At 31.2% G+C, this 14,294-nt stretch overlaps 1 long non-coding RNA gene across 2 annotated transcripts in view; it reads right to left on the bottom strand.

Annotated features, from left to right (window-relative positions):
• The window catches only part of LOC122270252 (uncharacterized), a 41,492-nt gene extending 28,189 nt beyond the window's left edge, over nucleotides 1-13,303 (bottom strand). For both annotated transcript variants that reach the window (XR_015434895.1, XR_015434896.1), the window contains exon 1: nucleotides 13,067-13,303. This is a non-coding gene — a long non-coding RNA (uncharacterized LOC122270252). The remainder of the gene's footprint in view (nucleotides 1-13,066) is intronic.
• Between the last annotated feature and the right edge of the window lie 991 nt (nucleotides 13,304-14,294).

Raw genomic sequence — 14,294 nt, 5'->3', positions numbered from 1 at the left:
AAATCTTGTGGTGACATCTTCCAAAGCCTCGAACATTTTGTCATAAGACTTCAGCTCAGCGTCGATGATTTCTTCACTCTCATCTCTGCTACCGTCTAAAGCGGCTGATACCAATTAGGTATTACCAAATAATTTAGGTAAGCAATTAACCACTCATCAGTACCCCAAACTGGTACTAAATATTTTGGACATCTCATTGTTTCAGAAATTTCATCACGGTATTTTAGCCTTTACATTTAACGCAGAAAAATACACCGATGTTTCATGCCCATAAAATATTAATGGTTAGGAAAAGGTAAAATCATTTTTAGGTCAAAATATTTTTCACAATTAAGGTGTACTAATTATTTTTCATAATTAGGACGAAATATTTTACACTCATTTTGATCTAAATTTGTTACAAAATTATGAAAAATATGCTGAATAAAAATTCCGCATCTAAGGGTTAATTAATCTTGAAAAAACATTTTTAATTTCGAATACAGGTCAACTAGGACTGTAAAAACAGTAGTGACAATTTATAAAAATATCCTATGCAGCGTCATATTGTTGTGGTATAATAATTTCAAAACGAAATTTCGAAGAAAACGCAAAGCCGCTGAATAAACGTAGTATTAAATAGAAACTAATCACACATTTTTTTCCGAGCAAAGCAACAGCTTATTTCAACTTTAATTCATTCTCCAAAACGCACATTCCTCGTAAACGTGATTTAAGAACGAAGTTATCCCGTATTTTGATACTAACTGCGCATCACGTTTCTATTTTTTACAGGAGTCCTTAAACCAACTATTCCCGGAGGTTTTGACATTTAACTTTTTCAAGGTCGATATATTTCATGAAGTCATTGACGTATTATTTATAGTGAGAAATAATCTGTCCATAAATATATGTCCCCGAGAGCTCTATGATCGATATCCATCTGGTGTACAGTGTTGAATATCGATACCTATGTATCGTGAGTTGTTTAATAACTTTTCTATTATCTGAGAAAAAGTTTATGTCGAAGAGAACTTGGAAAGATATATAGATGTGATTGTTTCGAAACATGTTTACAACTGACGTTGGCTAATTCTTGTATGATAAATCATAAAATTGTTAGGATATATTTTTAGTACAGGTGGTTTTAAATTCGATGATTACATGTATTTCTGAAATGTTTATTTATATTTACGTATGGATAAACTGATGAAAAGTGATTCCGTAAAAATATAATAATAAAACTTTTTTTTTTAAACAAAAAAAAAAGAACAGAAAAAAAAAACACCAAAAGATTTGTTCATTGTTTGGGTGATTTTAAAATTTGATACATTCACATTTTAGTCACTCTTATAGACAGGCTAAAGTATTCATTTCCTGGGCAATTATTTTAGGAATTGTTTAATTGTGATTGTTTCGAAATATCTTTACAACTGACGTTGGTTAATTATTGTATGATAAATCATAAAATTGTTAGGATATATTTTTAGTGCAGGTGGTTTTAAATTCGATGATTACATGTATTTCTGAAATGTTTATTTATATTTACGTATGGATAAACTGATGAAAAGTGATTCCGTAAAAATATAATAATAAAACTTTTTTTTTAAACAAAAAAAAAGAACAGAAAAAAAAACACCAAAAGATTTGTTCATTGTTTGGGTGATTTTAAAATTTGATACATTCACATTTTAGTCACTCTTATAGACAGGCTAAAGTATTCATTTCCTGGGCAATTATTTTAGGAATTGTTTAATTGTGATTGTTTCGAAATATCTTTACAACTGACGTTGGTTAATTATTGTATGATAAATCATAAAATTGTTAGGATGTATTTTTAGTGCAGTTGGTTTTGAATTCGATGATTATATGTATTTCTGATATATTTATTTATCTATACGTATGGATAAACTTTAATTAGGCCAATACTTACCTATGGCTCTGAGACCTTGAACCTAACTCAAGCTGGTGAAAATAAAATTGCCATTTTTGAGAGAAAAGTTTTGAGGGCCATCCTTGATGGAATAAAAATAAATAATTCCTGGAGAAGACGATATTATACTGAACTGTATAAAATCTACAGAGAGCCAGATATTGTGAAATTCATTAAAATAAATCGAATGAACTGGGCAGCTAACATTTTCAGAAGGAATGATGACTCAAATTTAAAGAAAATCCTATTACACAAACCCCTAACGAACAGGAAAAGAGGTAGACCCAGGCTGAGATGGCTGGATTTAGTTGAGACTGATTTCCTTATTCTAAAGGAGAAAAACTGGCGAACAAGTGTCAAAAGTAGAGAGAAGTGGATTCGAATTCAATGGAAGGCACTGGCCCACCCTGGGCTGTCTAGCCAGATATGATGATGATGTATGGATAAACTGATAAAGTGTGATTCTGTTAATATATAATAGTAAAACTCTTAAAAAATGATTTTTTTTTATTGTTTTGGCAATTTTAAAATTTGATACATTCATAATTTGAATATTCTCATAGATAGACTAAAGTATTAATTTCCTGGGCAATTAATTTAATAATTGTCTTTAAATATATGTTCAACATAATATCTTTACAAAAAGTGTGATTCTGTAAATTGTACAATTAAAAAAAATTAAAAGAAAAAAAAAATTATTCATTTATCGTTTTGGCAATCTTAATATTTGAAAAATTCTTATTTTGGATAATCGTATGACTAAAGTATTTATTTTCTGGTCAATTATTTAAATAAATATACTTGGATCCGTTTCTTTGTCGATTTTTAAAATTAATTTGGATCTAATTTTTCGTAAATTTTGAAAATTAATATTTTTCTTCATCAATTTTAAAAACTAATATGCATCCGTTTCTTAATAAATTTTGAAAATTAATTATAAATTCATTCGATGCTTGCAAATCACTGTTTTTACTTTATATTAACGGGTTTGATTGGGTTTTATTACATTTAACGAAACAAAAAAAGTTACGACTAAATTTCCTTTCCTTTTTTACAATTTATCAACAACGAAAAAATAATTCCAATCGCTATTTTCTATCTGCATGCTCATTTTTTTTAATTTTTATCTAAGAAAATTGGTTACTAAATTTAAAAAAAAAAAAAAAAAAAGTGAGAAAAAGGTAGATATTTAATCGTTACACCGTCATCTACGCTGTTCGAAATTTTGCAGCAGGTTAAACCATGAAATCGTTCGAATTTGCTGCAACTTTTTATGGTGCTAAATTGAACCACCTTGGCATATTTCTTGAACTTATTGACACGATACTATGAATAAAGCCAAACTACGGTTCTATAATTCAACTTTAACAAAGAGAGTCAAAGGTACATTTTAACACCTTATTATGGTTGCATCAATTTTATATCATATTATGGTCCAAGATTCCAACTTTATGGTGCATTTTTAAAACCTTCGAAGGTTACAGAAAATGTGTACCACACAATGGTTCAAGATACCGATATCATGGTACATTTAGCACCTTCTAAAGCTGCAGAAAATTTGTTCCATTTTATGGTTCAAGATACCGATCTTAAGGGGCATTTTAACACCTTCTAAGGTTGCAGCAAATTTGTACCATATTCTGATTTAATATACTGATATTACAGTATATTTTGACATCTTATTAAGGTTGCAGCAAATTTGTCACATATTAAGGTACAAGATATCGATAATATGGTACATTTTATGGTTCTAGATACCGATCTTGTGGGGCATTTTAACACATTCTAAGGTTGCAGCAAATTTGTACCATATTCTGATTTAATATACCGATATTACAGTATATTTTGACACCTTATTAAGGTTGCAGCAAATTTGTAACATATTATGGTACAAGATATCGATATTATGGTACATTTTATGGTTCATAATACCGATCTTATGGGGCATTTTAACACCTTCTAAGGTTGCAGCAAATTTGTACCATATTCTGATTTAATATACCGATATTACAGTATATTTTGACACCTTATTAAGGTTGCAGGAAATTTGTCACATATTATTGTAACAGATATCGATATTATGGTACATTTTATGGTTCTAGATACCGATCTTGTGGGGCATTTTAACACATTCTAAGGTTGCAGCAAATTTGTACCATATTCTGATTTAATATAGCGATATTACAGTATATTTTGACACCTTATTAAGGTTGTAGCAAATTTGTAACATATTATGGTGCAAGATATCGATATTATGGTACGTTTTAGCAATCTTCTGAGGTTGCAGTAGTAATTTTTACAAGCCAATGACGAAATATAGTAATAGAACAAAATTGTACCTTCCGTCAGTCTATTGTCAGAGTTGAAAAATAAAATGGTGAGAACATTCGAGTAATTTTGTGGTGAGAATCAATCTCCAGCAGTCCGTTGTTCTGTTTGACATATCACGGATGATAGACATCCATCCGATACGATGTTCCGTGACGATAAATAATTGTTTTTAAGGAAAAATCTTCAAAATGTGAAAATGGTCCTCGAAGAGTCCAGGTGTTGTTAAATGAGAAGGTCTTGTCCCTGAAATCACTCGCCGAGTGAAATGTGAAGGCTAGAACGCAAGCAAATAAATTAATTCGTTTATTTAGTTAGTTATGTTTTAGTTCTGCAATTCTGCTGGTTGACGAATCACTTTTAAAAGCGGATGAGTGCGTTTGAGTGTTCAAGAGATTAGAACAAAAAAAAAATAAAAAAGTCTACAAAAAAGTTTTTTTTTCTCTCTTTATTTTCTTTTTATTTTATTATTTAAATTAGATGAAGAACAGTGCTTGAAATACAGTGCACATACACACAAAAAAAAAATTAAAATAAATAAAAATCGGAGCAGCCAGAATAATTTTCGATTTAATGATAGAGTTTTCACGTTCTGGGATTCAATCCTAATGGTTCTAGACGGTGACCTCAAACATACAATGAGTGCAGACGATATTTTTAAGTTACGAAATCAGACACAGAAACGTACTTTTTCTGAATAAACACACCTTTTTCTCGACGGATTCGGTTTTTTGACCCCCAAAATAATGGGGGGAGCCGCAATCTGGGAAATAGGGTCTTCATAGCTTGGTCAGGAGTGCGGTCACAAGTTTGGACCCCTTAATGTTAATTTTAATTTTGCGTATTTCAACCATATCTCGAGAACTTTATGAAGCGAATTGAAAAAAATTTGCACACAATTATGAAATTGACTTACCCATGCAAAAAATAACCTTCAATATAGATTCAATATTTTTTATTATTTTATTTAGTAAAAGTCGAAAATTTTTTAAGCGTAAGGTATACAATTTTTCAAAAATCATTTTAAAGAATGCAGCTTTGCACTGCAAAAAAAAAAAAAAAAAAAAAAAAAAATTGAATGAAATCGGTCAAATAGTTTCTGCGAAATAGAATTTTAAAAAAAGTCTTATATGTAAAATCTGATTTTTTTAGCAACTATTTTAACGATTTCATCTCCTGATCAAACTATGGGGACTAAATTTCCCAGTTGAGGTTATCCCTATATTTTCGGAATCTGAATTCGTCAGGAAAAAAAAAAGATGTTTGTTCAGAAAAAGAACATTTTTGTGTCATATTTCGTAACTCAAAATATCATCTGAATTAATTAATTAGCATATTTGAGGTCACCCCCTCGAACCTTTAAGATCCTAGAAGGTATTTCATTTTGCAAAGACATTCTAAACGCCATTCCATCTACGGTTCAGGATTTATTCGATAGATTCTATTTTCAATTTTTTTTTTTTAAAGACTAATATTTCATATTTTATTCGACTATGAATCCATTCCTTAAACACATGTTATGGAAAGATTTATATTTATTGCTTCTTCTTTTTCTTTGTCTGACTCAAGTTTATTCATTGCATAGAAAGATTACTCTGAAAATAGCTTTTGTAAAACATTTTTTCTCTCTTTAATTTCAATCTTTTGTGCTATTAATGTGACTTCTACCTTTTACCATCTTAGATTTTAAGTTAAATTTTTCAATTAACAAGTTAATTTGTTTTCTTGATAATATAAATAATAATCGTGATGTAAATAATTTCTTGATAATAAAATAATATATAAATATGCGACAAAATTTAGATAAATATACTGACTTTAAAGAACTTAATATAAAAATATTTAGGATTGCAAAATGCATTTAATGTATGTGTTACCGGCAAAGTATGAAACGCCGGCATTCTATAGAATGCCTAGGTATTGTATATAATGACGGATGTTTTTAGGCAAGGTATTAAATATGAGAAGTATTACATATTTTCCCTAGGCAGTGTATATAATACCTAAGCATTCTATAGAATGACAAATGCTATTTTGGCAAAGTATGAAAAAAAAAAACGTCCTGATGAGGTTATTATGCAAATGATTAGCATTTCTCAAAAATAAAAATGTTATTTTGAAAAAAATAATGAGAGTGCCATTAAAAAAATTTATTCAAAATGAGTAAAGAAAAATGAAAGTTGTACAAAGCATAATTTATGCATTTCTTATTAAGGGAAACAAAATTTTCTTATAAAAACCGCAAAGTGCAACTGACAAATTTTAAAGTCAAAAATCACGTGCCTTATTGCCACTTGATATTCGGAAATCTTTAAAACATGTTCATAATCTTAAGAGTTACCTACTACTTTTATCAAGAACTGAGCTTAGATAATTAAATGAAGCCTGTTATTGACAAAAACCATGTTTTTTTCCCCCTCATCATTTTAATTTTCTTTTTGTGTTAGAGTTTACAACATAAATACACTCTATAACAAAAAAGTCGACGCACCAAGAAGGAGTTGTCCGATTGAAACGAAAATTGGTGGATAGGAAGACAATGTACAGAATAGTAAATGATTAAAATTTCAGAACAATTGAATAATTTATTGCAGAGTTACAGTAACAAGTTCAATAAGGTGTTGACCCGCCTCTAGCCTGGATACAAGCTGCCACACGGCGTGGCATAGACCGATAAAGCTCCCGGATGGTCTCTTGCGGTATTTCCTGCCAAATTCGATCCAATTGTCGAACGAGGTCATCAACATTCCGTGCCAGATGCAATCGCCTTCCCATCATATCCCAGACATGCTCGATGGGAGAGAGATCTGGTGATCTGGCAGGCCAAGGAAGAGTTTGACAAGCTTGCAGACAGTTTATAGCAACACGTGCCGTATGTGGTCTGGCATTGTCCTGCTGAAAAACCAGCCCAGGGCGCTGCAAAAGGAACGGTAGCAAAACAGGTCTCAGGATGTCGTCGACGTACCGCTGTGCAGAAAGTGTACGTCTAATGACGACCAAAGGGGTCCGGCTGTCAAAGGAAATGGCATCTCAGACCATAATGCCTTGTTGAGGGCCGGTGTGGCGTGCAATAGTGAAGGCAGGATCCCTCCTCTGCCCTGTGCGTCTCCAAACACGTCTTCGATGATCGTCAGGACACAGTTGGAAGCGGGATTCGTCGCTAAAGACTATACGTCCCCAGTCGGCATCATTCCAGCCTGATCTGTTCAAAACATTCATGCGTACGAAATTTCAAAGCAATCGGATGATTGCTTCTTGGTGCGTCGATTTTTTTGTTATAGAGTGTATTTGTTAAACGCGTCAGTTTTAATTTTAATGTTTTACTCTCATCATTTTAATATTCTTCTCATTTTAATGTACATCCATACAATTTGAATATTTGTTAAATGTATCAGCTTTAATTTGAACGATTTATTGTCATCATTTTAATTTTCTTCTTGTTTTCATGCAAATGTACTGTGTACATGCATTATGCGTGAATGTATTATGCACATATAATGTGTGAATGCATTTCGTGTAAATGTATTATACAAAAATATTCATTTCTTTATGTGCAAGTACAGTTTTAATTTGAATGTTTGAATCATTTTAATTTTCTTCTTGTTTTTATGTAAGGCCCATACTTTTTGAATATTTGTTAAATGTATCAGATTTAATTTGAATGTCATCATTTTAATTTTCGTTTTGTTTTTATATGAGGCATAATACTTGAATCTTTGTTTAATCACCCAATTTTAATTTGAATATTTTATTCTCATCATTTTAGTCTTCTTCTTGTTTTTATATCGACAAAATAAGAATGCTCATAAAAAAAAGTCACACACGGCCGATTTGAAAAAAAAAAAAAAAAAAAAAAAAACAGTGGAATCAAAAGGGATATTCTCTTATATTTAACATAATGTTCATTTAGAGCCTTTTTTTTTGATTTTTTAGAATGATTCTTATTACTTACTACTTATTATATTTTATAACAAACATATCACTAACATTTTATTTCGAAGGAAAAGAATTATCTTGTGTGAGCGAAATGAGGTAGAATTCTAAGCTTTAGGTAAAGCAGAACAATTTCCTGTTCTCTTTTGAATCTGGTCAAGGCTAAACAAAGAAGAAAAAAACTTGAACATCAAAACTAATTCCTTTATTTATTTTTTCTCAAAGGTAATTTTCATTGAGAAATAAAATAAACATTTTTCAGCTGGAGCTTGCAATTAGTGATCATTCCTGCACAAGATATAAAGAAAAAAAACAACGCTTTTCGACCCCCCGCCTACACTAAGTCTCGCTTGGGAAAGGTACCCAAGCACGAAGTGGGGCACCAGTCCCCAAAAAGGGGCCCCTACCTCACGCACCGCATTTCCTCATCGCAATCCGATATTTGTGAGACGCCCATCTCTGATAATCAAAGCCATGACAACTAAAAGAAGAAAAAAAACCAAAACTGAAAATTCTGAAACATCCGCTAAAATGTCATTAAGTTCAAAAAGTAAAGTACAAATTGTGAAACCGAAGTTAACACATTTGGTGGAAAAAGAATAATACCAACTTTTGTGGAACTCCTTGAGCTTTTGACCTGCGAAAAACATTGAGTAGTTCCCGATACGGAAGTAAAGGGTTTGATTCAGTCGTGAAACGGATGTATTTTCAACCATTTGAAATCAAGACAAAAAGAAAAATTCAATAAAACTTTTCTTTTTTTAATTTCTTCTTTTCTAAATCTGTGATATACAACACTGAGAACAATTGTTCGCACGGAAATTGCAGGTGATATCTTGACAAAGTTAATGGGTTTAATGCCAACTAAATTATGGTTTTGCGAAATAAAATCTGTAAATCTCATGAAGAAATTAACCTTATCATTTTAATCTCTTTCATTGCCGTGGCAGGCGTGTTTTTTTTTTTATTCGTTCATCATTAATAAAGGTTTTAATAGTTTCTTTTAAGAAATACATTCTCGATGCTGCATTCGTCCAAAAATTAGTAGTTACAAGCAAACGTTCTGAAATAAATGAACTCTGAGCTCCGTTTTCTTTGAGGAAAAATAGTTATTTGCTTTCTGTCTTTTCTTTATTTGGTCAACTATAATTACTGTTACACATGCAAAGCTTGTTTTATTTTGCTATTGATCTCAAAATAAAATAAAAAAATACTAGTTTTTTTTTATTTACCGTTGTTGAACCTAATGTTCCCCTTTCTGCTAGATTACTACATGAAGGACGGAATATCATTAAATATGGAAAACAGTTGAACCAGGCAAACATATGCAAGTTTATCCAAATCGATAACCGTTTTGGAAAATTTAGAAATTGTTATTTTAACTGAACGTGGATCTTCCTCTTAGTCATCTTCATGCAGTAACCAGGAATTAATAACGACATTTGTTTATAGTTCATAGTTCCAAAACTGTTACCTCTTTAGAAACTTTTTTTTTCTATGCTATTTTGTTTAAACATAAAAGTAGTCTTGCCTGATTTGCATAGAGTTTTATTTTATTTCATAACCGTCGTTAAACCAAAGAATATATAATGTGACAGTGGAAAAACAGTGGTTAAACAGTGGAAACAAATTTAAGTTTACGACTACCAATGTTCCACTCCGTAGCATTATAATTTGGAGCTCAAACCAGAAGACAAGAGACTCCAGGAGCAGTACTCTCCGAGGTATTTTATTTTATTTTCTAACGTCGTTGAACAGCAGACCCAACGTTTTGGGTTGACGACTACTATTGTTCCACCCCGTAGCCTTGTAACTTTGAACGCAATCCAGAAGACAAGGGAACTCCTGGATCAAGTATCGGGAGAAAATTGCCTTCGTGGAGGACTTCTCTTGATGGAACTAAGCCGCATTTCCATTACATGGAGAGGAAAAGCACGAAAAGCTCTTACTGTTAGTACGTCAGCACTGTGGTCGGTGCGAGCCGAATTCGGAATTTGTATCGACCAGCCATCACTGGGATTCGAACCCGGTTCACCTCATTGGTGAGGCAAACTCTCTATCCTCTGAGCCACCACGTCTCATCTTTCATAGTTATGAGTTGCAAGGTTGCTCACTGTAAGATTCATGCAAAAGATGATATCTTTATCAGCAGAGGCGCTAGCTGAAATCAGCCAAACATATTCCCGTTTATCTAGATTGATCCCGTTTATCTAGAAAAGTTAACATATTTAATTATACTTCAGAATTTATACACGGGAAAAAAAAATCCTGGCAATAAAACGAAAACATCCGGCATTTAAAATATTCATTTGGTAATCTTTCCGTTCGTATGGTAATTGTTTAACTGAAATTCCGATTTTCAAAATTACAGTTCTTATTACCTCACATATAATTAAAAATACAAAACTGAAAAGTGAATTTAACGGAATAAATGGTTTTTATGTCATGCTAAGGAATCATAATGAAATTACCAAATATTACCACATTTAGTACTAAACAGTACGGCAATAAAACTAAATTTTACTGTTAATTTTACCAGGAAGTCGTTACCAAAGTGCTTCGATAAAAATTGAAGTGCTTTTTGTTTGCTCCTATGAAGACAGAAACACGGTAAATTTTACCATGCTTTGGTAGTTTCGACGATAACTTTTCTTTTCAATGTAGATTTGAAAATCTTTTCACCAATGTTTGTTGGGGTTTTGATAACCCAAGCCATTATATCCTAGTTACAGAATAAAGAGAAAACAAAAGTTCTCCAATTTTTTTTCTGTGGTTTTGCATTGATGATGACATTTGTTTATGGTGAAAAAAAGTTGACATTTTTAAAACTTTTATGTTTATTTTCCGTGCCATTTTCTTCGTTCTTTTACTTGAATATAAAAATAACCCTTTTTTATTCGGATAGATTATTTTTGTTCGTTATGCTCGAAAGAAAAAAAAAAAAAGGATGTCATTTAGAATGAACAACTGACAATTAACATTTTGGATAAACATATCCACGTTTAACGAAACTAATAAAACTCATTTTCATTTCATGAAGAGAAATAAAGTAATTAACAGAAAGTATTTCACTTTCTTTTCTGTTCTGAAATTTTGGGATTCGACCTCGAGTCAGTTCATTGGAGACGAGAGCTCTATCTCTCACTTATTTCTTTCATAACTATCGTTGAACAGCCGACCCAAATTTGAGTTTACGACTACCGATATAGTCGTGTACTCTGCTCCGTGACGTTGTCATTTTGAGCCCAATCCAGAAGACACGAGAACTCCTGGATCCTTACCATAAAATCGTGTACATTAACAACCTTAAAAATGTTGTGAAATGAAACAATTTGAACGATATTGTGTTTTAATACAGTTTAAAATTTCTAGTGATGTAGACATCGAAAAATATCAACAACAAAAAAAAGTGTTTTCAGGTTAAGAACACTAATCGACTGGACTGTATAGGGTTCAGGGAACTGGCCTTGCATCAGTTCTGGGTTCGAATCCCGGACACTGCATCAATGTTCTTCTTCCCTGTAATATCTGTCCTTACTGTGGGAAGAACGTTGGCCAACCTAATATGGCGCTCTTGAAAACGTGGTAAACAAATCTGCCCTGTAAATGCCTGAATTGTTGAAATATTGACACAGGTGGGCATTGGAACTTTTAAAAAAAATTTAAAAATAAATAAATAAAACAATAAAGATAAAAAAAAAAACTTAAATTCGAAGTATATTTCAATTCGGAAATGTTAAAAAAAAACTAATAAAAAAAAGTAGAAATAAATTTAAAAACGTACTATTCAACTGTAAACTCATTACGAAAACAAAGTAGGTAAGAAACAGAGCTCGTAAAAAAATATCTTGAATATTTAACAACCTTTTTAAGTAAGACGATGTTAAGAAGAAGAAAAAAAATGTCTCAATGCTGCGCAGAAAATCTTATGTAATTGGATAACAGATGTTTACCATCGGCTATTGCATCGGCTAAGTACACCTTTTGAGAATGTGATCTCGCAAGCCATCTGCCTCACAAGAAAAGAAAAAAATTCTTCTTTTCATCTTAAAGTTTATTAGAATTAACTATTTCCTGATAAGAGTTTAATGGAAGATGATATACAATTTTAAAAATGATATCCGTTCACTCATAAATGAAAATAATGATATCTTTCATGCTTAAAGGTTTCTTTTTCTTTTTTTAAGGAAACCAATTATTGAATCCGTTTTCAATAATTTTTTCTGCTTATTACGTTATGCAATTGTTCACGTATTTTTTTTCTTCTTTTTTTTAAAGATTATTTTTTAAAAAAATTTGATCGTTTAAAAGTTTTCATGACCACTCTTTAAGATGTTTTTCTGAAAAACTACAAAAATCGATCTTCAAAAATTTTGTTATTATTCTCATTCCCGTGCAATTGGTTTTGTTTTATTAGTATTATTACTTCTCTAATAGTGCTCATTTTAAACAATTTCTTTTTTTGAAATTTTTTAAATTGTATAAAAAAAAAATTTTATGAAATTTTTACGTTACAAATTTTAATTTCAAAACTGAAGAAAACGTTTTTATTGAAGTAAAATTTTCATTACATTATTGAAATGTTCAAGTTAAAACTTTTAAAGAAAGAAAGTTTTTTTTTCAATTTATCATTTAAAATTAATTATTGATAGAAATAAAATATCTTTGAACTTATTTAGACAATTGGTTTAAACTTTTATAGTTTAAGTAGAAATACAACATACTAGTTATTATTACAAATAATTAAATAAAAAGATACAAATATTTTAGATAAAAAATAACACTTATGTAAAATAAAAATTATAATTTTTGTAGCACAGTTTGCATTATAAACTGATAATAAAAACAAAATTACAAAATTGATAAACCAACAATTGAAAATGTAACACTTACACTAAAAGTCAAGCAATCAACACTTATTAACTCTTCTCTATCAAATTAACTCTTTTAACCTTTTAAGGAAAAAAAACTAATGAGAAAAAAATGGTCCCATTTGCTTTATAACAAAACCGTAAACTAAATAATGTTTACAATATTATTTTGGATAAAGTAATAGCGATGCAAGTCTAGACTACTCAAGGTAAGAACCAGGTAAGTAAGATGGAAAGTATTTTCTGTCCTAGACTCAAGACAGACGATAAGTAAATGGAATGAAATATAGTCTGATATTTTTGACCTATCCATAAAGAAAACATTCCATCAAAGTCTGGTAACTTTTCATTTTAGTAAAAGAGATCATTTTATTTTCATTTACGTGATGATGATAAAATTAAAAAAAAAATTTTTTGACCTATTCAAAGTTTTCCCGTAGAAATTTTCTGCCTAACGGGAAAAATTATGAAATTAAATTTTATAAAAACATATAAGATGGGCTTATATTATTAATCCGTAAAAATTTGTATGCCTTGGCATTCAAATTTTTTCCATTATTATTAGTTAAAATAATAAAGATAACAAGCAATTAGTTTTGCATAAAATTAATTAGTCTTATACAAATGAATTTCACAGAGCCGCGATGGCTCAGGAGATAGAGCATTCGCCTTCCAATGAGGTGAACCGGGGTTCGATCCCGGCGATGGCTGATTGATACGAATTCTTCATCCGGCTTGCACCGACCACAGTGCTGACGTGAAATATCCTCAGTGGTAGACGGATCATGGGTTAGAGTCCCCTTGTTGTCAGGCTAACCGTGGGAGGTTCTCGTGGTCTTCCTCTCCATGTCACGCAAATGCGGGTTAGTTCCATCAAAAAGTCCTCCACGAAGGGAAATTTCTCCTTATTCTTGATCTAGGAGTTTCCTTATCTTCTGTATTGGGTTCAAATTGACAAGGCTACGGAGTTGAACATTAGTAGTCGTAAACCCAAAAATTGGGTCTGCTGTTCAAGTTTCAGGTTTTTTTAAATAACATTGTTAATCTATTTTTTATAGAAAAATGTAAGCTTCAGAACGTCATCTGTAAGAGGAGGTCTCCCGAATGTTGCGACAAACTTCAAGGGGAGTTAGAGCACATCATGGGGATTAAAATTGCGTAGGAACCCAAACTCGGAAATGTCGCCATACGCCTCGCTAGCAACATCTCCCTATTATGAACTGTTTCTTCTTGGGCTTCTGAACAGGCCA

The sequence above is a fragment of the Parasteatoda tepidariorum genome, chromosome 6 (assembly GCF_982258835.1).
Source record: "Parasteatoda tepidariorum strain Cologne lab strain chromosome 6, Ptep-v5.0, whole genome shotgun sequence".
NCBI classification, from domain to species: domain Eukaryota; kingdom Metazoa; phylum Arthropoda; class Arachnida; order Araneae; family Theridiidae; genus Parasteatoda; species Parasteatoda tepidariorum.
The sequence above is the reverse complement of the archived record's forward strand: the minus strand, read 5'-3'. Positions and strand labels throughout refer to the sequence as shown.